Source organism: Sapajus apella, unplaced genomic scaffold (genome assembly GCF_009761245.1).
Source record: "Sapajus apella isolate SASKATOON/1434 unplaced genomic scaffold, GSC_monkey_1.0 scaffold40, whole genome shotgun sequence".
Lineage (NCBI taxonomy): Eukaryota > Metazoa > Chordata > Mammalia > Primates > Cebidae > Sapajus > Sapajus apella.
In genome coordinates, this window is record NW_022436980.1 from 9,437,714 (window position 1) to 9,464,485 (window position 26,772).

The window sequence follows — 26,772 nt, forward strand, 5'->3', positions numbered from 1 at the left end:
TCAGTATGAAGAATATGAAGAATTGCTGTGTGACTTGAGCCATCAACATTCAATAATCAGAGTAAATGGATATTCAGATTAACCATGGCTAAACATTGTCAAAATTAGTATGGCAGAGAGTAGGGGACAGAACCTGAGGAGCTAGTGAGTGTAGATTTGAAATGTGAGCCACAGAGTCCAGACCAGACTGAGACAAACACTTAGTTAGAAGTGACAGAAGACAAAATAGAAGTGTTCAGAAATTCAGAGATTTTGTGGAAATGGCACATGGAAGGAGAAGGGAAAGAAAGAAGAAACAGGAAAAGTGGAGGAAAGCTAATATTTAATGTATGCTTATTCTGATATGCAACAGTATCACTATAATATAAGTGGAAGAAATGGAGATGTGGAGAGGTTGTAACTTATGAACAGTCAGAGAAGTATGGGTCCAGCATTCAAACTTGGGTCTCATAAGGCAGCTCCTGAACTGCCTTATGGGACCCAAGTTTGAATGCTGGCCCCATACATTTCACTACACTCCAATAACTGCCAAGATAAAAGGCAATGGGAGAAAAGAGAGACAGAAAGTCAATTAAAGAGAAGTTTGAAGTCTAAGATACACAAGTTGATGCATGGAGGCCAGAAGATAAATTTCAAGGTTGTGGGTGCCCTTGCATTTGTTGGAACAGAGTGGAGATGAGCTAACAGGATGAGAAATGTTAAAGACCTGGAGCCCAGGACATGTGACCATAGCATAGGTATGGAGATTTTAGGTCAGTGTAGAGAAGTGGAAGAGAGCAATTGAGAGACTGAGAGTGTGTGTGTACAAATATTTGTTCTCGTAGCTAATGCCTCCAAGTAGACAAAATGATTCATACCAAGATTCTATGTTCTTTTTCCTTACCTGAATCTATGAAAGATAAAAAAAAGAAAAAGCCTGAGGGTAGGAATGTCAGGTTTTGTTTTGAGGAGTTACTCCTTTAAATAAATGGATAACATACAAATCACGTTTCACTGTTTCTGTCAGAAGGTACATAGAACTAAATAGTACAAAGATGCTATGTTTCTCAGTCTATTTGCTATTTTGATTTGTAGTAAAAGATTCATTTGCTCTTGGATTCTGATCTCTGATCCTGACCACAGCCATGATTTCACTCTGCAGGTTGAAGTACTGACTATGACATATTAGTCAATTAAGTCAAGAAACCTCTGGCTTAGTATCAAGGAAAGTATAGTTACCAGTTCATCAGATAAACCCACGGTTTTGTATATCATGCAAAATAGGAAAGGATTCATTTCCATTAACCTCTGTGGGCCGAGAGGATGTCTTCCATGTGTTTCTGAGCATCTCAGAGGTAACAAGGGCTCTGTGCAATTTGTGTTTTAAGATCTCCTAGATCCTTCAAAGGCCCCATTGTTACTGGTTCCTGTAACGAGGCTGTCATAAAATTCAAGGTATTCAAGAAAAATGAAAATACTGTGATTCACACTGTCTGTGCACTTAAGTTACTTAAATTGCACAGTCTATTTATGCTAATACAAAAATCCCTGAAAATCCATTTGCATAGTATGCACCCATAAGTCTTTAAAATTAAGATAGAGAAAAACTGTCAAATAGTTGCTATACATAGATACCCTATTGTTTAATTATTTAGATGACTCTCTTTAATTATAATTCAAAGGGATCATCTTCCACAAATGCAATTTTTTAGAAAGGGACTTTTAGTTTAATAAGGTCCAAGAATAAAATTTATTCAATTTTCCTTATAAGTGTCTCATCTAATTAGCTGAATATCTGAAACTGACACATGAAGAATATTAGCTATTTTTAAATGCTTTCATTTTTAAATAATATTTATGTGCCCACTCTGTGCCAGGTAATTTATATATGTTATTTTATTATTACAATAACCTTATGGAGTAGGTATTATTATAGTCACCATTTTAAATCTGAGAGTGCTGAAGTCGGGGCGGGGTGGCAAGTAACTTGTTCACACACTAAGTGGTAGAGCTAGGATTTATGTCTGTACCCAAAAACAGCACAAATTAAAATTAAAACATACGGCCGGGCGCGGTGGCTCAAGCCTGTAATCCCAGCACTGTGGGAGGCCGAGGCGGGTGGATCACGAGGTCAAGAGATCGAGACCATCCTGGTCAACATGGTGAAACCCCGTCTCTACTAAAAATACAAAAAAATTAGCTGGGCATGGTGGCGCGTGCCTGTAATCCCAGCATCTCAGGAGGCTGAGGCAGGAGAATTGCCTGAACCCGGGAGGCGGAGGTTGCGGTGAGCCGAGATCGTGCCATTGCACTCCAGCCTGGGTAACAAGAGCGAAACTCCGTCTCAAAAAAAAAAAAAAAAACCATAAACTTGGTATATCCCCTGTATTGCATATCTTATTTAATAATAATATTTAATATTTATTATTTTCCATGTTTTAAGTATTAAATATAAAGTATTACATTTAATCATTACAATTATTTTGTGATGTGGATGCTGCATTTGACAAATGGGTAAACTGAGGCAGAGGAATCCCATTGGTAATCAGTGACAGAGCTGGAACTGAACTCAGATCTGAATCATTTCTCTTAACTACTATTCTACCTTTTTAGTTTCAGCTTGACTATTATCAAAGCCATCTATATAAGTGTGGCTTATTTGGGCCTTAACAGAGTAAGACAGAGATAAAGAATTTTTTAAAGTTCTCCTGGTCAGTTTTTATTGATGTTTGGCTTGGCATAATCAAGGAAGCATGCTATACCTTATTAAGAATACATCCTCGGTGGGGGGGTGGGGGGGATCCAAGATGGCTGAATAGATACAACTCCAGGGCACAACACCCAGCGAGAGAGATGCAGAAATCCAAAGATCTTCTAGCTGCAACCGAGGTACCAGGTGCATTTCAATGGGTCTGGCCCAACAGTGAGCAAAGCCCACTAAGGGCAGACCGAGGAAGGGAGGGGTGCTGCTTCACCCAGAAAGTGCATCTGACTAGCGAGTCAGAGGCTCCCCCTCTGGCACTCCAGTCCAGATACAGTGCTTCCCCCAAAGCCTCAGCAATACACAGAACAGGGGATCTTTGCTAGTCAAGCACCAGGAATTAGAAGTGCGGAGTTGGATAATAATCCAGGACAGTGTCCTGGATTGGCACACAGACCTAAACAGACGCATAAGCCCAAAAGGCAGCTGGGAGAACCTGAGGACTGAGCTATTGCCCCCTGCCCCCACCTGAAGAGAGAGGGAGCTGTAAGCAGGAGCAGCTGGGCGGGCCCCTACTCCATGACTGGAGAAAGGGGAAGATGATTGGGTGCTGCTGGGCAGGTCCCTACCCTCCCCCACATGATCCAGCCCAGTGGAGGAAGGGCAAAACCCACCATCAGAGGGGTGGGACTGGGCTACATGTTTTAACAAAAAACACAGGAAGCCTGTGTAGCAACGGGACGGCGTTCTTGACAACCCAGCAGTGCCGACAGGTCAGCAGAAGCAGCAGGCCTTATCTCCCACTATAAACAAAAAAGACACAGGAAGTTTTCTTAGTAACCTGAAGGAGTCCCTAGAAACCCAGTAATGCCTCCACAGGCAGACAAGTGACCTCATCAAGCAGCTCCCTGACAACAGAGCCAGGTAAACCCACAAAGATGGGGAAAAACCAGCACAAAAAAAGATGAAACCATCAAAGACCAGAACACCTCTTCTCATTCAAGGGATCACAACTCCTCAACAACACAGGATCACATCATGACTGAGAAGGAGTGCAACGAATTAACAGAAACAGGCTTCAGAAGGTGGATAATAAGAAACTTTCCTGAGCTAAAGGAACACGTTCTAGCTCAATGCAAAGAAACCAAAAACGTTGAAAAAAGGTTAGACGAAATGCTAACTAGAATAACCAGCTTAGAGAAGAACATAAACGACTTGATGGGGTTGAAAAACACAGCATGAGAACAACATGAAGCAAACACAAGTTTTAATAGCTGAATCGATCAAGCAGATGAAAGGATATCAGAGATTGAAGATCAACTCAATGAAATAAAAAGAGAAGGCAAGATGAGAAAAAAGAGTGAAAAGAAATGAGCAAAGCCTCCAAGAAATATAGGATTATGTGAAAAGACCTAACTTATGCTTGATCGGTGGTGTACCTGAATATGAGGGGAAAATGAATCCAAGCTGGAAAACAGGCTCCAGGATATTATCCAGGAGAACTTCCCAAGCCTAGCAAGGCAGTCCAAATTTCAAATTCAAGAAATACAGAGAACTCCACAAAGACATTCCTCAAGACGAGCAACCCTGAGGCACATAATCATCAGATTCACCAGGGTCAAAATGGAGGAAAAAATACTAAGGGCAGCCAGAGAGAAAGGTCAGGTGATCCACAGAGGGAAGCCAATCATTCTCACAGCAGATCTCTCGCAGAAACCCTACAATCCAGAAGAGAGTGGGGGCCAATATTCAGCATCCTTAAAGGAAAGAACTTTCAACCCAGAATCTCATATCCAGCCAAACTAAGCTTCGTAAGTGAAGGAGAAATAAAATCCTTTACAGACAAGCAATTACTGAGAGATTTTGTCACCACCAGACCTGCACTACAAGAGCCCCTGAAAGAAACACTAAGCATAGAAGGGAACAAGTACCAGTCACTGCAAAAGCAAACCAGTGGGCAAAGACCAAAAATGCAATTAAAAAAATGAGTCAACTAATGGGAAAGAAAACCAGCCAGTGACAAAATGGCAGGATCAAATTCACACATAACCATAGTAACATTGAATGTAAACAGCGTAAACGCCCCAATCAAAAGACACAGACTGGCAAACTGGATAAAAAGTCAAAACCCATTGGTGTGCTGTATTCAGGAAACCCATCTCACATACAAAGACACACACAGACTCAAAATAAAGGAATAGAAGATTTACCAAGCAAATGCAGAACAAAAACAAGCTGGGGTTGCAATCCTAGTCTCTGATAAAATGGACTTCAAACCAGCAAAGATCAAAAGAGACAAAGAAGGACCCTACAAAATGGTAAAAGGATCAATCCGACAAGAAGAGCTAACTATCCTAAATATATACGCATCCAACACAGGAGCACCCACATACATAAAGCAAATTCTTAACTACCTAAAATGAGATTTAGACTCCCACACAATAATAGTGGGAAACTTCAAAATTCCACTGTCAATATTAGACGGATCAATGAGACAGAAAATTAACAAGGATATCCAGGACTTGAATGCAGAGCTGAACAAAGCAGATCTAATAGACATATATAGAATGCTCCACCCCAAATCCACAGAATACACATTTTTCTCAGCACCGCATTGCACTTACTCGAAAATTGACCACATCATTGGAAGCACATCACTCCTCAGCAAATGCAAAAGAACGGAAGTCATAACAAACAGTCTATCAGACCACAGCGCAATCAGACTAGAACTCAGGATTAAGAAACACACTCAAACATGCACAACCACTTGGAAACTGAACAACTTGCTTCTGAGTATCAACTGGATAAACAGTGAAATGAAGGCAGAAATAAAGATGTTCTTCGAAACGAATCAGAATGAAGGCACAACTTACCAGAATCTCTGGGACATCTTTAAAGCAGTGTGGAGAGGGAAATTTATAGCAATAAATGCCCACATGAGAAACAAGGAAAGATCTAAAATTGACACCCTATCATCAAAATTGAAAGAGCTAGAGGAAGAAGATAAAAAAAACTCAAAAGCTAGCAGAAGACAAAAAATAAGTAAGATAAGAGCCCAACTGAAGGAGATAGAGACACAAAAAACTCTTCAAAAAATCAATAAATCCAAGAGTTGTTTTTTTGAAAAGATCTACAAAATAGACCACTAGCCAGATTAATAAAAAAGAAAGGGGAGAAGAATCAAATAGATGTAATAAAAAAAGATAAAGGGGATATCACCACTGATCCCACAGAAATACAAACTACCATCAGAGATTACTACAAACAGCTCTATGCACATAAACCAGTAAACCAGGAAGAAATGAATAAATTTCTAGACACTTGTACTCTACACCAAGACTAAACCAGGAGAAAGTTGAAACCCTAAATAGACCAACAACAAGGGCTGAAGTAGAGGCAGCAATCAATAGCCTACCAACCACAAAATATCCAGGTCCAGACAGGTTCACAGCCGAATTGTACCAGATGTATAAAGAGGAGCTGGTTCCATTCCTTCTGAAACTGTATCAAACAATACAAAAGGAGGGAATCCCTCTAACTCATTTTATGAGACCAACATCATCCTGATATCAAAACCAGGCAGAGAGACAACTAAAAAAGAAAACTTCACGCCAATATCTATGATGAACATTGATGCAAAAATCTTCAATAAAATACTGGAAAACAGATTGCAACAGCACATCAAGAAGCTTATCCATCAAAATCAAGTAGGCTTCATCCCGGGGAGGCAAGGCTGGTTCAACATACACAAATCCATAAATGTAATCCATCATATAAACGGAACCAAATACAAAAACCACATGATTATCTCAATAGATGCAGAGAAGGCCTTTGACAAAATTCAACAGCTCTTCATGCTAAAAACTCTCAATAAACTACGTATTGATAGAATGCATCATAAAGTGATAAAAGGTATATATGACAAACCTACAGCCAATATCATACTGAACAGGCAAAAGCTGGAAGCATTCCCTTTGAAATCAGGCACTAGACAAGGATGCCCTCTCTTACCATTCCTATTCAATATAGTATTGGAAGTTCTAGCCAGAGCAATCAGGCAAGAAAAAGAAATAAAGGGTATTCAACTAGGAAAAGAGGAAGTCAAACTGTCTCTATTTGCAGATGACATGATTATATATCTAGAAGACCCCATTGTCTCAGTCTAAAATCTTCTCAAACTGATACACAACATCAGCAAAGTCTCAGAACACAAAATCAATGTGCAGAAATAACAAGCATTCCTGTATACCAATAACAGACAAACAGAGAGCCAAATCAAGAGTGAACTACCATTCAGAATTGCTATGAAGAGAGTAAAATACCTTGGAATACAACTAACAAAGGATGTAAAGGACCTTTTCAAGGAGAACTACAAACCACTGCTCAATGAAAGAAGAGAGGACACAAACAGATGAAAAAAGATTCCATGCTCATGGTTAGGAAGAATTAATATCGGGAAAGTGGCCATATTGCCCAAAGTAATCTATAGATTCAACACTATCCCCATCAGGCTACTAATGACCTTCTTCACAGAACTGGAAAAAAAACACTTTAAAAATCATATGGAATCACAAGAGAGCCCGCATAGCCAAGACAATCCTAAGCAAAAAGAACAAAGCCGGAGCATCACATGGCTGGACTTCAAACTATACTACAAGGCTACAGTAATCAAAACAGCATGGTACTGGTACCAAAACAGACACATAGAACAGTGGAACAGAACAGAGGTCCCAGAATAAACACCACACATCTACAACCATCTGATCTTTGACAAACCTGGCAAAAACAAGCAATGGGGAAAGGACTCCATGTTTAATCAATGGGGTTGGGAAAAGTGGCTAGCAATGTGCAGAAAGCAGAAACTGGACCTCTACCTGTCACCTTACACTAAAATTAACTCCAGATGGATTAAATATTTAAACATAAAACCTAACACCATAAATACACTAGAAAAAACATAGGTAAAACCATACAGGACATAGGCATAGGCAAGGACTTCGTGACTAAAACACCAAAAGCAATGGCAACAAAAGCCAAGATAGACAAATTGATCTAATTAAAGTTCAGAGGTTCTGGACAGCAAAACAAACCATCATTAGAGCAAATCAGCAACCAACAGAATGGGAAAAAATTTTTGCAATCTACCCATCTGACAAAGGGCTAATAACCAGAATCTACAAGGAACTAAAACAGATATACAAGAAAAAAAATCCCATTCAAAAGTGGGCAAAGGATATGAACAGACACTTTTCAAAAGACATGTATGAGGCCAAGAAACATATGAAAAAAATGCTCATCATCACTGGTCATTAGAGAAATGCAAATCAAAACCACATTGAGATATCATCTCATGCTAGTTAGAATGGCAATCGTTAAAAAATCTGGAGACAACAGATGCTGGAGAGGATGTGGAGAAATAGAACACTCTTCCACAGTTAGTGGGAGTGTAAATTAGTTCAACCATTGTGGAAGACAGTGTGGCGATTCCTCAAGGATCTAGAAATAGAAATTCCATTTGACCCAGCAGTCCCATTACTGGGTATAAACCCAAAGAACTATAAATCATTATACTATAAAGACACAAGCACACGTATGTTCATTTCAGCCCTGTGTACAATAGCAAAGACCTGGAACCAACCCAAATGCCCATTAATGATAGACTGGACAAAGAAAATGTGGTACATATCCACCATAGAATAGTATGCAGCCATAAAACACGATGAGTTCGTGTCCTTTGTAGGGACTTGGATGAATCTGGAAACCATCATTCTCAGCAAACTGACGCAAGAACAGAAAGCCGAATACCGCATGTTCTCACTCATAGGTGGGTGTTGAGCAATGTGAATACATGGACTCAGAGAGAGGATCATCACACACTGGGGGCAGCTGGGGGGGTGGTAGAGGAAAGACAGCGGGTGTTGGGGAGGGAGGGTAGGGTGGAGCAGGATAAGATGGGGAAAAATGCCAGATATAGTATGCACCTAAAGTTAAATAAATAAATTTAAATAAAAGGAATACATCCTCTTAATATACTGTCTTAGTTTTTTTGGGCTGCTAAAACCAAATACAATAAAACAGCTTATAAACAACAGAACCTTATTTATCACAGCTCTGGAGGCTGGGAAGTCCAAGACCAAGGTGCTAGCAGATTCAGTGTTTGATAAGAACCTACTTTCTCATAGAGATTACCTTGTCACTGTGTCCTCATGTAACAGAAAGGGACAATGCAGCTCTCTGTGGCCTATTTTACAAGGGCACCAATCCCATTTACAAGGGCTCCTCTCTCATAATCTAATAATCTTCCCAAAATCCCACCTAATTTCATCAAATTGGTGATTAGGTTTTCAACATATACACTTTCAGAGAACACAAACATTCTGACTGTAGCGTATACTATATTCTATAAATTGCTCCTTGCCAATACCCTGTAATCATGACCCCAACCGAATCTTATTGTCTAATGTAGCCTATCTAGGCTAACTATACCACTCATTAGTTAAGACTATGGGTTATGGCTGGGCCTGGTGGCTCACGCTTATAATCCCAGCACTCTGGGAGGCCAAGGTGGGCAGATCACCTGAGGTCAGGAGTTTGAGACCAGCCTGGCTAACATGGCCAAACTGTGTCTCTACTAAAAACATACGAATTAGCTGGGCATGGTGGCACACAACCTGTAATCCTTGCTGCTAAGAAGGCTGAGACAAAAGAATCACTTCAACCCAGGAGGCAGAGGTTGCAGTGAGTTAAGATTGCATTCCAGTTTGGGCAACAGAGTGAGACTCCATCAAAAAAAAAAAAAAAAAAAAAAAAGGTTACAGGTTCTGAAACCTCACTTGCAGTTGTATATAAATGATTTAATAAACATACAGTGTTCAATACAAGGCCTGATATATAACAAATGCACAATAACCATTAGGTATTATTATTACTCTATTATATAGCATTTCTAAGATGTTGGGATGTCAAAGAGAGCAGAAATCTTAACAGAGGTGGAGCAGAAATCTTAACAGAGGTTAACATTTCTGCTATCAGGACACTTGCCCATAACTCGGTGGTGTGTTCCATGTTTGAGGCATGGGATTAATATACAATTAGTTCCTATAGGTAGATTTATATATGTGCACGAGTGTGTGCGTGTGTGTGTGTGAGCACCTAATCATTGGGTCTTTCTTTGAGGTTACTTCAGTCTACATGACTTTGTTTTTTAATCCCACCTCCTTGTTTCACCCAACACAGCCTCCTTCTTTCTCTTTTTACTTATTCTAATTAATTTATTTTATCATGAACCAAATCCTAATATAGGTGACAAAAGTAGGGAAAGGCATTTATGAAAACCAAATAGTAATCAAAGACATATTTCTCAGCAACATCTTTTGCCATCCAGTGCTAATGTAAAAAGCATGTTAATTCCCTTTTGTGGAGGACAGCAAACTTGTGTGGCTCTGTCCTTCACCCCTAATCTAACCTTCTGAAACATCATGCCCAGGATCAATGTTTGGAATCACCCTAAAGTTCCATAACACATTAATATGTCAGGTGATTCCCCTTAGCAAGGTGTAAGTCAGACCCATCTCTGCTATGTAGCAAACACAGAAGAATCAGTGTCCCACCCACGACTTTTAACCTATGATTTTTAAAAAATTTTTTGAGACGGAGTCTCACTCTGTCACCCAGGCTGCAATTCAGTGGCATGATCTCGGCTCACTGCACCCTCCACCTCCTGGATTCAAGTGATTCTCCTGCCGCAGCCTCCTAAGTAGCTGGGACTACAGGCGCATGCCACCACACCTGGCTAATTTTTTATGTTTTTAGTAGAGATGGGTTTTTATCGTGTTAGCCAGGGTAGTCTTGATCTCCTGACATTGTGATCCGCCCACCTTCGCCTCCCAAAGTGCTGGGATTACAGGCTTGAGCCACCATGCCTGGCCCAACATATGATGTTTTTTAGATAATTTTCCTTTTGAAAGAGAAGTTTCCTTTTTAAATCAACTCTAATTTTTTAAAGAATACTGGTCTGTGTCTCATGATAAAGAAACCATGAGGAAATCATACTCATCATAGTCATTCTTATTTATTCTTGTTTTGTTTTCAGTTAAGGCTTTGTACATTATTCAACCATTAATCCTCTCAAGAGCTATAGGTTGATTACCTATATATTGCATTTCCAGGGTCTACTGAATCAAATATTTTACAGAAAAGGAGACTGAGCCCATCTTTCCAGAATAGAAGGAAATAAACATATGACAGTTTGTTCCAGACTCCAGGTCTCCTCACCTCTCATTTGAAGAGAACTGCCTTTAAGTGGTCAGCTGTGAAAATTTAACAAAGTGGTGAGGTCTTCTGGGATTTCAGCTATACTGGGCTCTAGGAAAAAATGAAGAAAACAGGGATGGTAGAATTACATCTAGAGGATATTGGCATGGCCATTAACATATGATGACCAGAAATAGTGCCTTTCTTAGCACTTCTATCCTATATCATAAACAGTTGAAGTCATTCTTAGTTTGAACTGCCATCATCAATATACAAGGCAGTCCAGTGAGAAGTGGTCACAGATCAGAAAGACAGATGGCAGGAGCCAGTGGCCATGAGGTTAGTGACAGTCATAGTTTCTGATCACCTGTCTGTTGAGAGAACCACAACCAGAAATCAGGGACAGTGTCTAGCCTCCCACCATCACCAGTTTTGGTGATAGGAACTAACCAGTACAGACCCTAACAGAGCCTGGGCTTCTGGGTAGAGCTCTGGAAGTGGCAGAAACCCAGAGCGTGTCCTACATACAGAAACTAGTCCAATAAACAGTGACATATACTATGTATACCTGATTCTTGGCCTATTGGGGGTGGGTGCAGCAAGGCCAAAGCTAAATCACACCAGGTGGTAGTTTGAACCTACTACTTACAGTGCATCTCAAACTTTAATGTACATATAAATTGCCTGGTGAGCTTCTTAAAATACAGATCCTGATTGTGCGAAGATGTGGGGCTGAGTTTATATTCTGCATTTCTAACAGACTCCCAGATGATGATACTGCTGGGCTGAGGCCCACACTTTTCTGCTGGAAAAGAAAAATACTACCTGCCTTGTTTGAAATTCACCACAGTATATGAGTGAAAGCTATAGGTTAGGAACGTGAGTGCAGACTAGAAAAAATCAGTGCCTTGACTTAAGAGAGGCTAGGGAATGCAAAGTGACTTATAGTTAGTGGCTGTGCCGTCAGTGTCAGTTAGGGGCTTACAGAGTCCCAGGAGGTGAAGCTTGGGATTATGGGGTCATAGTGACCTAGTACAACCATTTTCTGATCCCTTTGGGCAATGATAGTGTCAAAGATAGGAGGTAAAAGAAAGCTGCTCTCCTGGGATTCCTTGACCAACAGATTTGCTCTGAAATGATGTGTTCTCCATTGTGACAGAAGCAGTAACAGAGGCCACGTATTGGCAGCACCTTTTCTGATAAGCCCATCTCTGTTCTGTTCATATCTCAGTTACATCATTTATCCTCTCCTGATGGGATACCCAAGTACAGAGCTGGAGATATACTGTTCTTTAATTATAGAAGCTATGTTAAGCTCAGGAAAGAGAAAAAATATCCGCCCATCCATGAAAAACCAGTGATCTATCTCATTGTTGCAAGAGAAAACTGAGCTCAGAGTAGTGAAAAATAACTTCAATGGCAATCTTTTTCTCCCCTAAAAATATCAGTTTCCTCTCCCATACCAGCCAACTGTCCATACTCTGCCAAATATATTAGAAGATGCCAGTACAAAGCTCCTACCACCTAAGAAGTAAATTAATAATCCAAGAATAGAGACAAGTTGGAAAAGTCAACAAATTAAGGCTCATGTTTTGAAACTGAGCACAATCCAAGTGGTTTTTATTATAGCTAATCTCAGTACTAATCCAGAGCACAGAAATTCTGATTTTGGTCCACATAATACAGGTAGCCATTATCTCAGAAAATAGATGTTTGGTAACTTCCAGAAGTTTTCCAGTTATGAAGTCTGATATTATGCACCAGGAATCTTTGTACTGCCAGCCGTTGTGGAGGATATTCAGAATAACAACGTATAGACTTTCCATGTCAGTTTACAGCATGCTTCATCTCCTACTATCTCCAAAAATGACAGCTTGATCATAATGTAATTATCTTTTGTCGTGAAGCTAGTGCATAATTTTATTTCCAGATTGGTTTATGTTGCTTATATTTAAACTCATTACTGGAAAAGCAGTCATGGAGCAAAATATAAATAAATAACCTAAAGGCAGACTATTATAAATTCCTTTAAAGTGGAGAGTCTAAGTGGAGGACTACAGGGAAAGCACTCCCGTCTGTTTTATGTCCTGCATATTCTACTGTTTGAAAGATAAATATCTCTGTTTTAAGAGGACAGAGATGGTTCTGAGTCAGTGGAGATGTTTCTATGGAAATGAAAAAATATGCAAATGCTGCTATAAAGAGCATGAAAGCATTCCTGCAACAGATAATTTGACCAGAGTGAGGTTGAGGGGACCATATTACACAAAAAGGGGACATGGATAAGCTGGTGTCAAGGCCCATTGGAAGCATGCAGCTAAAACACCATGTTATATAAATGAATGGAAAAAATCATTATAGTTATAATCCCACAAATAGTATTCTTCATGCTTGTAGAGGAAGAGTTTATTTCCTATTCTGCTCCTACAGGGTCTTTGGTACATTTAGTTCTGTTGATTTCCATTTTTATTGAAATTGGTGGTATTTGCTTAAATTTTAAGTTCGGAAATATTCTATAATTTGATTTAGCAAGTCATAATGTTAAGACATTCTTGAGTTATGTCCTCCCTGTCCAATCACATGGCCTTCAGAGGGTATTTGACTTACCATACAACTCTTAAGTACCATGTGCCAGGCCCTATGATAAAAAACAATTCAACTGGAGTTTTTGGGAGGGTGCATACAGGTTTTAATAAGAACCCTGATGAGAAAGCATTTTAACTTTAAAAAACACTTCACAATGGGATTTCAGCCAAGATGGCTGAATAGAAACAGCTCCAGAGTGCAGTTCCCAGTGAGAGCAATGCAGAAAACAAGTGATGTTCACATTTCCAACCAAGGTACCAGGTCCATTTCAATGGGACTGGTTGGACAGTGGGTGCAGGCCAAGGAGGGCAAACCAAGGCAGGGCGGGGTGCTGTCCCACCTGGGAAGTGCAGCTGGATGGAGGATCAGGGACTCTTCCCCTCTGGCACTCTGGTTCAGATACTGCACTTCTCCCATGGCCTTTGTAACCCACAGACAAGGAGATCCCTGCCAGGCTGAAAAGCACTACGAGTTACTAGCACAGATCTGAGCAACACCTCCAGCCAATGCCACGGGTTGTCAGCACAGATCTGGGTAAATGTTTTGACTAGTGCCAAGAGCACCTGTGGTTCAGAACTTCCCACTCCCCAGAAAGAGGGGGAACTGAAAGCAGGGAGATAGGTGATGTGGCTGGGTGGGTCACACCCCCAAAAAGACTAAGCATTCCTATACACCAATAACAGATAAACAGAGAGCCAAATCATTAGAGAACTCCTATTCAGAGTTGCTACAAAGAGAGCAAAATACCTAGGAATACAACTAACAAAGAATGTGAAAGGTCTCTTCAAGGAGAACTACAAACCACTGCTCAAGGAAATACAAGAGGACACAAACAGATGGAAAAACATTCCATGCTCATGGTTAAGAAGAATCAGTATCATGAAAATGGTCATACTGCCCAAAGTAATGTATAGATTCAATGCTATCCCCATCAAGCTACCATTGACCTTCTTCAGATAACTGGAAAAACCACTTTCAACTTCATATGGACCCAAAAGAGAGTCCACATAGCCAAGACTGTCCTAAGCAAATAGAACAAAGCTGGAGGCATCATGCTACCTGACTTCAAACTATACTACAAGGCTACAGTAATCAAAACAGCATGGTACTGACACCAAAACAGAGATATAGACCAATGGAACAAAACAGAGGCCTCAGAAGTTATGCCACACATCTAGAACCATCTGATCTTTGATAAACCTGACAAAAACAAGCAATGGGGAAAAGATTCCCTGTTTAATAAATGGTGTTGGGAAAACTGGCTAGCCATGTGCAGAAAGCAGAAACTGGACCCCTTCCTCAACCCTACACTAAAATTAACTCCAGATGGATTAAAGATTTAAACATAAGACCTAATATCATAAAAACTTTAGAAGAAAACCTAGGCAATACCATTCAGGACATAGGCATAGGCAAGGACTTCATGACTAAAACACCAAAAGCAATGGCAACAAAACCCAAAATAGACAAATGGGGTCTAATTAAACTTAAGAGTTTCTACACAGAAAAGAAACAATCATTAGAGTGAACCAGCAACCAACAGAATGTGAAAAAAATTTTGAAATCTACCCATCTGGCTAATATCTAGAATCTACAAAGAACTAAAGCAGATCTACAAGAAACAAACAAACCCATTCAAAAGTAGGTGAAGGATACTTTTCATAAGAAGACATTTATGAGGCCAGCAAACATATGAAAAAATGTTCAACATCACGGGTCATTAGAGAAATGCAAATAAAACCACATTGAGATACCATCTCAGAGGCCAGCAAACATATGTAAAAATGTTCAACATCACGGGTCATTAGAGAAATGCAAATAAAACCACATTGAGATACCATCTCACGCCAGTTAGAATGGTGATCATTAAAAAATCTGGAGACAACAAATGCTGGAGAGGATGTGGAGAAACAGGAATACTTTTCCACTATTGGTGGGAGTGTAAATTAGTTCAACCATTGTGGAAGACAGTGTGGCAATTCTTCAAGGATCTAGAAATAGATATTCCATTTGACCCAGCAATTCCATTACTGGGTATATACCCAAAGGATTATAAATTTTTCTATCATAAAGACACATGCACACGTATGTTCATTGAGGCACTGTTTACAATAGCAAAGATCTGGAACCAACCCAAATGCCCATCAATGACACACTGGATAAAGAAAATGTGGCACATATACACCATGGAATACTATGCTGCCCAAAAAAAGGATGAGTTCATGTCCTTTGTAGGGACATGGATCAATCTGGAAACCATCATTCTCAGCAAACTGACACAAGAACAGAAAACCAAACACTGCATGTTCTCACTCATAGGCAGGTGTTGAACAATGAGAACATATGGGCACAGGGAGGGGAACATCACACACTGGAGTCTGTTGGGGGCCTGGGGAGGAACAGTGGAGGCTGGGGAAAATGGGGAGGGACAACATTAGGAGAAATGCTTGATGTAGGTGACGGGGGGATGGAGTCAGCAAACCATCATGGCATGTCTGTACCTGTGCAATAATCCTTCAAGACCTGCACATGTACCCCAGAACTTAAAGTATAATATAAAAAGTGCCTTATGGTGATGGTGATGTTCGACTTGAGTTTTGAAGAAAGTAGCCATGTGGATTAGCATGTGGATACTGCTATTTCTAAAAGGAAGAGGAAAGACATATCAGGAGAGGTGATGCTTAGTGTATATGTGTGTAAATGCTGGCCAATGTAGGGATGTCTCATCTTTCTGAGTTGCACTTGTTTTTTTGTTTTGTTTTGTTTTTATAATAAGCTATGAGGTAGACCTTTTAGGCTATCAAGAGAGCTAGATACCAGTCTAGTATTATTCTATTCCCTATTCATCATGACTTTGAATAATGTTACCTTATATTTACATATTCACTTTGGCTCCAGCCTTTTTTTCAGTATACTTCTCCCCCTCTTTTTGATATTGGAACAGATTTAGACCGCTAAGCTTTGTATGAAATAGTTACAGAGTTTTCTCAAAACAAGACGTGTGTTTCAAAGGGAGAGAGTACATTGATCGTTGGTATAGCCTCTCTGAAGGCAGGTATAATTTGTGGTGATGACACTAACAGTAAACCCATTATCTCATAAATAAATAGGAAAAGTAGACAGATTTTTTTTCTTTCCTCTTTTAGCAACATTGAAATACAAATTTTCACATTTTTTGAACAAAAATGTATCATAGAAACTTAGAAAATATCACATGTTCTATCTGCTGTAATGCTGTGGAACGCACATTGTTCAGAAAGGTGCACATAGATCTTAATGGTACTTACTTAACTCATAGTTTATTTTTCCATTCTTCTCAAAACATAGAAAAAGAGTTAATGTTATGGTATTAAAGAAGCTATTCAGCCTATAAAGGGGAACTAGAGCCAGAGTCTCTTGAGATAGGTACTGTCCTCTCCTTCTGTATTAGTCTGTTCTCACACTTCTATAAAGTAATGTCTGAGACCTGGTAATGTATTTTTTTTAAAAAGTGAGAGAGGGAGATCTAATTGGCTCACAGTTCCACAGGCTGTACAGGAAGCATAGCTGGGGAGGCTTTAGGAAACTTGCAATCATGGCAGAAGGTCAAGGGGAAGCAGGCATGTCTTTTCATGGCCAATGCAGAAGGAAAAGAGATGGGGAGGTGCCATATACTTTTAAATAACCAGATCTCATAATAACTCTATCATGAGAACAGCACCAAAGGGTGAAATCCATCCCTATGATCCAATCACTTACCATCAGGCCCCACCTCCAACATTGGGGATTACAATTCAACATGAGATTTGTACAGGGACACAAGTCCAAGCCGTATCATTCTGCTCCTGGGCCTTCCCACATCTCATGACCTTCTCATATTGTAATATACAATCACCTCTTCTTAATAGTTCCCCAAAGTTTTAACTAATTTCAGCCTTAACTCAAAAGTTCACAGCCCAAGTCTCATCAGAGACAAGAGTTGTCCCTTTAACCTATGAGCCTGTAAACTTAAAAACAAGTTAGTTACATCCAAGATGCAATGTGGGTACTGTATAAGTATAGGCCCCATGCCAGTCTGAAACACAGCAGAGCAATCACTACATCTTGAAACTCCAAAATAATATCTTTTGACTCTATATCTCACAATCAGGACATCCTTGTACAAGGGGTGGGTTCTCAAGGCCTTGGGTAGCTCTGCCTCAGGGGCTCTGCAGGGCTCAGTCCCTACAACTGCTTTCTCAGGCTGGCACAGAGTGTCTGCAGCTTTTCCAAGTGCATGGTGCAAACTGTTGGTGGATCTATCATTCTGGGGTCTGGAGGGCAGTGGCCTCCTCACAGCTCCACTAGGCAGTGCCTCAGTGGGGACTCTGTGTGGGGGCTCCAACCCCACATTTCCCCTCTGCAAGGCTCTAGTAGAGATTCTCCATCAGGGCATTGCTCCTGCAGCAGACTTCTGCCTGGACACCCAGGCTTTTGTATTATCTTTTGAAATCTAGGTGGCAGCTCCCAAACCTTATCTCTTATACTCTGTGCACCCACGGGCTTAATTCCACATAAAAACTGCCAAGGCTTTTGGTTTGTACCCCCTAAAGCAATGGCCCAAGCTGTACCATTTAGCCATGGCTGGTGCAGGAGTGGCCACGATGCAAGGACCAGTGTCCCTAGGCTGCACAGAGCAATGTGGCCTTGGGCCTAGCCCATGAAACCATTCATTCCTCCTAGGCCTCCAAGGCTGTGGTGGGGAGAGTGCTGCCATGGAGGTCTCTGAAATGCCTCCAAGGTCTTTTTCCAATTATTTTGGCTATTAGGACTTGCATTCCTTTTAGTTATGCAAATTTCTGCAGCTAGCTTGAATTGCTCCTTTGATAATGGGCTTTTCTTTTCTACCACATAGCTGAGCTGCAAATTTTCCCAACCTTTATGCTCCACTTCCTTTTTAAATATAAGCTCCAATTTCAGGTCATTTAACTGCTCATAAATATGGGCATTAGGCTGCTAGAAGCAGCCAGACTATTCCTTGAACGCTTTGTTGCTTAAAGATTTCTTCCACCAGATATATCCTAAATCATCACTTTCAAGTTCAAAGTTTCACAGATCCATAGAGCAGGGGCACAATGCAACCAACTTTTTACTAAAGTTAGCAAAAATGACTTTTGCACCGGTTCCCAATATGTTTCTCACCTCTATCTGAGACCTCCTCAGCCTGGAGTTCATTGTCTATATCACTATCAGCATTTTGGTTACAACCATTCAACAAGTGTCTAGGAAGTTCCAAACTTTCCCTCATTTTCCCATCTTCTTCTGAGCCCTACAAACTGTTCCTACCTGTTCCCATTACCCAGTTCCAAAGCTGCCTTTACATTTTCAGGTATCTTTCTAGCAATGTCTCACTCCTGGTACCAATTTTCTGTATTAGTTTGTTCTTGTACTACTATAAAGAAATTCCTGAGACTGGGTGACTTATAAAGAAGAGAGTTAATTCACTCATGGTTCCACAGGCTACACAGGAAGCATGACTGAGGAGGCTTCAGGAAACTTACAGTCATGGCAGAAAGTGAAGTGGAAACAGGCACGTCTTCACATGCCAACACAGAGAAAGAGGGGAAGTTGCCACATACTTTTAAACAACCAAATATTATGAGAACTCTATCATGAAAACAGCACCAAAGGGGAAAAGCAGTCCCCATGATCCAATCACCTCCCAGCAGGCCCCACATCCAACATTGGGGATTATAATTTGACATGAGATTTGGGCAGGGGCACAAATCCAAAGCACATCACCTTGTCATGGTGTAGTATGAATAGGTAGGCCAATGAGTATGGAGCTCTGATTTATAAAATTAGAAAATATATACACTTGAACAGTATTTGGGAAAGAAGCTAGGCTACATGAGAATATAGACAACTGAAGAAGAGATCAAACTATCCTATTAAACAAGAAAGGTCATAAATACATTGAAATGAAAACCATAATAATTGGTGTATACCTTCCCTAAGCTGGCCTAAAGGGTTTAATTATATAGACATAATGTGTCCATATATGTATGAATTATTGTATAAACATAGCATAATGGAGCACCTACAGCAAAATAGAGTGTAAAATACATCAGTCTCTAGTAAAGCAGTCTATTCAGTTCGCTGTTATTCCGAGCAATAGAGGTCTCAGAGGAACTGCTTTTCATACTCCAAGTTCAGAAAAATGAATCTATGTAATTGGAGGACTCCACAGGGTAAGGCATAGAACTTTTAACCTTTTTAGTAGAAGGACTGAAAAGTATAACATGGAAAGATAGATTTTCTCTTTAAATCTAAATGACTTTCAGGTGGTTACACCAAAGTGCTCTGAGACCATCCAAGATTAAATGACATTTCTGAAGCCAGGGCACATGGTGCACAAGAAAGAGACACTGTCGGAAGTAGGCCTTCCACTGAACTGCAACAACTCAACAACCTAAAGTAGAGGATTGAGTAGAAACCACCACGGGAATTAAAAATTTCCTTTTCTATCTTTAGGAAAATAAAACTCATGTTAATGAGCTATGGTATAGCATTTTCAAATCTGTGTGGGAAGAATTGCTACTAGTGAGACAATAATAGATATTATAATTGTGCCTTCAAATACATGGTATATTTTTTTTTATAGACTCCAAATTGTGTAAATAGTTAAGACCAGAAGTTATTCAATACAATGCCAGCAGTGCCAGTTCACTTTTGTATTTCGATAAGTTGTATTGCATTTGTAACTGTCCCCTTACTAGACACCATTGAACCAGGGGTTTTATTTTTTTCCAGTTAGTTCTATTTGTTAAACATTCTTAAAAATGTCCTCTCACATTTGAAAAAAAAAAAAAAAAACAAGAAAAATATAACACTGGTGATAAATTACAAGTGTCAGTTTAACTTAAACAAACTAAGGCTACTGTTAGTACTCATGTGAGGTATTATATTTAGTGTTTGAATTAGAACTCATGAAGGCCAGGATTATTATTCTTAAATCCAATAACCTAGATAGCTTGGGACTATTTACTCTGATCTGCTAAAACAGAGTGATCTTATCTGACATTACAGAAAATATTATTATGTATTTTATATTTTATTAATATTTTAATAATAGTAGGGGAAAATCTCAGTGATATTGCTGGATTAGTTCCAGACCATCTCAACAAGGGAAATATGGCATTAAAGCAAGTTATGCATTTTTAAAAATTTTCTAGCGCATATGAAAGTTATGTTTACACTATACTGTAGTCTAAAGTGTGCAACATTATCTCTAAAAAGCAATGTACGTACCCTAATTAAAGAATACTTACTAATAAAAACTCTAACAATCATCTGAGCCTTCAGCAAACCATATCATTTTGCTGGTGGAGTATCTTGTCTCAATATTGCTGCTCGTTGATTAGGTTGGTGGTTGCTAAAGGTTGAGGTAGCTGTGCCAATTTGTTAAAATAAGGTAAGAATGAAGTTTGCTGCATTGATTAACTCATACTTTCACTAAAATTTCAGCATTTTATCCACAGTAGTAGAAGTTTTTTCAAAATTGTAGTCAATCCTCTCAAACCCAGCCACTGCTTTATCAAGTAACCTTATGTAATACTCTAAACCCTTCACTGACATTTCAACAATGTTCACATTATCTTTACAAGGAATAAATTCCATCTCAAGAAAAATAACTTTCTTTGCTCACCCATAAGGAGCCACTCCTTATTTGTTCAAGTTTTATCATGAGATTACAGCAGTTCATTCACATCAGGCTCCACTTCTACTTTTAGTTCTCTTACTGTTTCCACCACATTTGTAGTTACTTCCTCCATTAAAGTCTTGAACCCTTCAAAGTCATCCATAAGGATTACAACCAACTTCTTCCAAACGCCGGTTAGTGTGACATTTCCACCTTCTCTCATGAAAATCACAAAATGTTTTTCATGGCACATGGAATGGTAAATCCTTTCTAAGTGGTCCATTTTCTTTGCCTGGATCCGTATGAAAAGTCGCTATAGCAGTTATAGCTTTATAAAATGTATTTCATACATAATAGGACTTGAAATTCAAAGTTACTCCTTGATCCATGGACTACAGAATAAATGCTGTGTTAGCTGGCATGAAAACATTATTCATCTCCTTGTATATCTCCATCAGAGTGCTTAGGTGACAAGGTGCATTTTCAATGAGCAGTAATATTTGAAAAGAAACTTCTAAGTAGTAAGTCCCAACAGTGGACTTAAAATACTCAGCAAATCATGCCATAAAAAGATATGCTATTACTTGGGCTTTGTTGTTTCATTGATAGAACATTGGTAGAGTAGATTTAGCGTAATTCTTAAAAGCCCTAGTATTTTTGGAATGGTCCATGAGCATTGGCCTCAACTTAAAGTCACTAGCTACATTAAGCTCTAACAGAACAGTCATCCCATTCTTTGCAGCATTGAAGCCAGACATTAACTTCTCTCTAGCCATGAAAATCCTAGATGACATCTTCCTCTAATAGAAGGCTGTTTTGTCAATATTGAAAATCTGTTGTTTAGTGCAGCCATATTCAACAAGTATCTTAGTGATATCTTCTGTGTAACTTGCTGCTTTCTCTGTATGTTCATATGGAGATGGCTTCTTTCCATAAACCTGATGAACCAACATCTGCTAGCTTCAAACATTTCTTCTGCAGTTTCCTCATTTCTCTCGGCCTTCATACAATTAGAGTTAGGATTTTGCTTTGGATTAAGGGATATTGTGAATTCTTTATATTAGTATTAAGACTGTTTCACTTTATCATTTCTGTGTTCACTGGAGTAGTGCTTTCAATTTCTTTCAAGAACATTTCCTTTGAATTTACAACCTGGCTCTTTTTGGTGCAAGAAACCTATCTCAGCTTTCAACATGCCTTCCTCACTAAGCTTAATCATTTCTACCTTTTGAATTAAAGTGACAGAAGTGTGACTCTTTCTTTCACTTCAACACTTAGAAGCCACTATAGGGTTATTAATTGGCTTAATTTTAGCATTGTTCTGTCTCAGGGAATAGGGAGGCCCAAGGAAAGGAAGAGTGGGGAATGGCCTGCCATTGGAGCAGTCAGAATACCCAACATGCATTGATTAGGTTCACCATCTTACATGGGCATGGTTCCCTGTGCCCCAAAATAATTAGGATTGTAACATGAAAGATCACTGATAACAGATCACTATACTGATGATGATAATGATGATGATGATGTAGTTTACAATACTGTGAGAATTACTAACATGTGACACAGAGAAATGAAGTAAGCACATCCTAGTGCAAAATGGCACAGAAAGACTTGCTTAGTACAGGGTTGTCACAAACTTTAAGTTAAAAAAAAACACACAACAAAATATCTGCTAAGTGTAGTAAAACAAAGCACAATCAAACAAAGTGTTCCCATATAGGATGAAGAGGCCTTTTCTTCAGAAATTAAGCAAATCTGACAACCAAGGTAATACGTTATATAAATTAGATATCAACTAAACCTTTGTAGGGCAGGTTCCAAGCTCTTAGAGTAAAAGTATCCTTAATTTGAAGCTAGGGACACCAGTCTATGTCACACTGAAAATCATCATTTTATCCATTTCAGGATATTGCCTGGTCAAATAAATACCATGCGCCTCATTTCATATTATTGCCTTGAATAATAGTCGAATACAAGGTTTTATAATGCCTTAAAGGGTAATGCATCTATTCTTCCCAAGAGTTAAGAAAAAATGAGAGGTAGAATATTTTGGGAGATTCCTATAATGTCCTACCTCTTGCCCTTTTGGCTGTCAAATGACAATCTTTTCTTCACATGCTGTATTAGATTCCTAGGGTTACCATAAGAAAGTGACACAGCTGGATGGCTTACAAGAATATAAATTTATACTCTCACAGTTCTAGAAGTTTGAAGTCTAAAATCAAGGTATCAGCAGGGCCATGCTCCCTTTAAGAACATCTTTGCTTCTTTCTAGCTTCGGGTGGTGACTATCAATCTTTGGTGTTCTTTGGTTTCAGGTGCATTACTTCAGTCCCTGCCTTTATTGCATGGCACTTTTTCTGGGTGTTTTTGTCTTCACATGATATTTTCCTCTTCTTATGAAGAGATCAGTCATGTTGAATTAGACTCCACTGTAATGACCTTATCTTGATTTGATAATATAGGCAAAGACTTTATTTCAACATAAGATCATACACACAAGTACTGATGGTTAAGACTTTTCAAGGTCTCTTTTGTGGGGTATATAATTCAACCCATAACACGAGAAAACTAGATAAACTAGGAGACCTTGGGCTGTTACATTCTCAAGAGCTGGATATGAGGAGAAAACAAAGTCATTGTGTAGATATATAATGATTCAAAACCATCCTGCCTTGAAGAGTTTAGGCAAGAATTTCTGGATGATTAGAAGATCTAAAAATTTCTGTTTAAGTTCATTTTGAATTCTACTTATTAAGACTATAAAACAACCATAGCACTTTACAGATATACCTAGACCCAATAAGCCTTGTTTATCTTACTAGAATGTAGAGAGAGCTTATATCAGCAGAAAATTATGACCTTGCTTTTTTTCTTCTTTTAGCTAATTCTCTCACAGCCCAAATCAGAGTTCATTACTGCCACCCCATAATAGCCAAATGCTAAAACTGCAAAACCCCAGTTACGAATATAGCTTTATGATACTATATTTTAAAAATACCTCCATATGTTATATTAATAAACCTTTTCCAGCCAAATCTTAACAAGCCTACTTGAGGCTGAACTTCTTACTGTATAATGTACATCCACTATAAAACTATGTATTTTCATGGCAAAAAAGGAGGCCATATTGGATTTTTTCTAACAAGGTTAATGTCTTAGTCCATTTTGTAATGCAGTAAGAGAATGCCACAGACTGGGCAATTTATAATAAATAGAAATTTATTTATCATAGATCTAGAGAATGGGAAGCCCAAGACCAAGGAGCCAGCATCTGGTGAGGGCCTTCTTACTGCATTATAACACAGTGTAAGTCATCCTATGTCTGAAGGGCAATAAGAGGGTAAGACAGAGAGAGGGAGAAAGAGGAAGAGGAAGAAAATCCACTCCCACAATAACAAACCCTTTTTTACAATAACAAACCGACTCTCACGATAATGGTATTTGTCCATTCATGAAGGCAGAGGCCTCAAGACCTAAACATCTCTTAAAGATCTCACTTCCAAATGCCACCGCAATGGCAGTTAAATTTCAACATGAGTTTTGGAGGGGATAAACATGCAAGGCATGGCAGTTGGTATCAAAAGTTCCCTTCCACCAGAGTGCATTTAATTAAGGCCTGTACTGTTGCCTCAATTCCTTTCTGAAATGAAGAGAAAAATGAATAAATTTGTTTATATTTCAACTATTTGATATTTGATTTGGGACAACAAAAGAAAAAAATAAGTGGAAGGGAAAGGTGAATACAAATCCACATTTCTCCTAATAATAAATTTGTATCTACAGTTTCCTCTGCTGAGTGTCTGTGTCAGTCCATTTTCATGTTGCTGGTAAAAACATACCCAAGACTGAGTAATTAATAAAGAAAAGATGTTTAATGGACTCAGTTCCACATGGCTGGGGAGGCCTCACAATCATAGCAGAAGGTGAAAGTCACATCTTACATTGGTGGCAGGTGAGAGAGAATGAGAACCAAGGGAAAGGGGTTTCCACTTATAAAACCATCAGATCTCGGGAGACTTATTCACTACCATGAGAGCAGTATGGGGGAAACAGCTCCCATGATTCAAGTATCTCCCACTGGATCCCTCCCACAACATGTGGGGATTATGAAAGCTACAATTCAAGATGAGATTCGGGTAGGAACACAGCCAAACCATATCAGTGCCAGACCCACATACCACAAATCTGGGCATGTGTCCACTATATGGATCTCAAAATTAATGTATCTCTAAATCAAAATTTATAATATTTATCTATGCCCAGCTTCCTCTCCCATATAGCATCTATGTCACTGAATTGTATAACCACCTAAGCTGTAAACTTACGTATAATTCTTATCTTTCCCTTGGTCCTCACATTGTTTATCAACAGATTTTATGAATTCCACCTCATAAATATTTCTCAAATATGTTTCCTTTCTCCCCCTCCACAGCTGCTTCTTTAGTTTGGATCCTCATGTTTCTCACTTGGGTTATTACAACAGCTTTCTAATTGCCTCCAATCATGTCTTTCTCTCATTTATTCACCACATTATAGCCATGCAAATATGATCAAATTGAGTTGCCTCAATATTTCTTCTCCACTATTGTACAATTTATTCATTTAATTATTCAGCCAATATGTAATGAGTGTGTACACTAACCCAAACATTGAGGGAATGGTGGGTAATTTGTTATCGTTGATTCTGTTCAAAATTACAAACAAGAATGTTGTGATGAAAAAGCTTTAATGTTATGAAAGTATAAGGCAGAAGTGCCCGATTTAAATGGAGGACGATAGAGTAAAGTCAGAAAATAAGAGAAACTCGGTTTCCAACCTTGAAGAAATCCAACATTTAAAAATTGGGTAAAGTAGTATGGACTTATAAGGAAACCTGAGTTGCAGTCAGAGTCATTGCGTGGTAGCAGAGAGGCTTAATTAAGAGAGCATTTCAAGGAGAGTGGTCAGCTGTGTCAAACTCTTCTGAGAGGCCAAATAAGACAAGGGTCTAGAAAATACCCCTTGGATATAGTGGAGGTAATAAGCATCCTTAGAAATAGTGGATTGTGTGAACAAATTAGAGTACAGATTGGACTGAGCTAAAGAGACAGTATGATCTGAGAAAAAGGATGCAGTAGAACTGAAACTTTCAAGAGCCTTTTTATTTAGCCTGGCTCCTGGCCTCCTCTCTATCTTTTTTCATCATGTCCTACCTACTGTATTCTCCCTCCATGCCAAATGCAGCCCTTACAGTCACAACACATGACTTGTAATTTTCTCAAAGTTCCACAGTCTCCTTTGCCTCAGGGCCTTAGAGTATGCTATTCTCTCTGCCTGGAGGGCCTTCCGTTTTCTCTTAGCTGGACTGTTCCTATTTCTCATTCAAGAGTCAGCTCAAATGCCACTACCTCAAGAAACCTTTTCTAAAACCCATTCCAGCCTCATACTACTAGTGTCACCACCACAGCCTATGTTCTTTTTATACGTTTGTGCATAATATCCCATGCATACCCCTAAGGTTATCCTTACAAAAGACTCAACTTTGAATCTGCTGATCTATTTTTCCCACAAGATTGTAAGTTGCAAGATAGTAGGAACTTTATGCAATCAG

General features: G+C 39.2%; 1 long non-coding RNA gene across 4 annotated transcripts in view; it reads left to right on the plus strand.

Annotated features, from left to right (window-relative positions):
* Positions 1 to 26,772, plus strand: part of LOC116565489 — a 324,301-nt gene that overhangs the window by 267,116 nt on the left and 30,413 nt on the right. The window contains exon 4 of one of the 4 annotated variants that reach the window (XR_004275460.1): positions 16,847 to 16,918. The exons of 2 other annotated variants lie outside the window; for them this stretch is intronic. This is a non-coding gene — a long non-coding RNA (uncharacterized LOC116565489). Of the gene's footprint in view, positions 1 to 16,846; positions 16,919 to 26,772 lie in introns of those variants that run through there. One more of the 4 variants, XR_004275459.1, reaches the window with a different exon arrangement.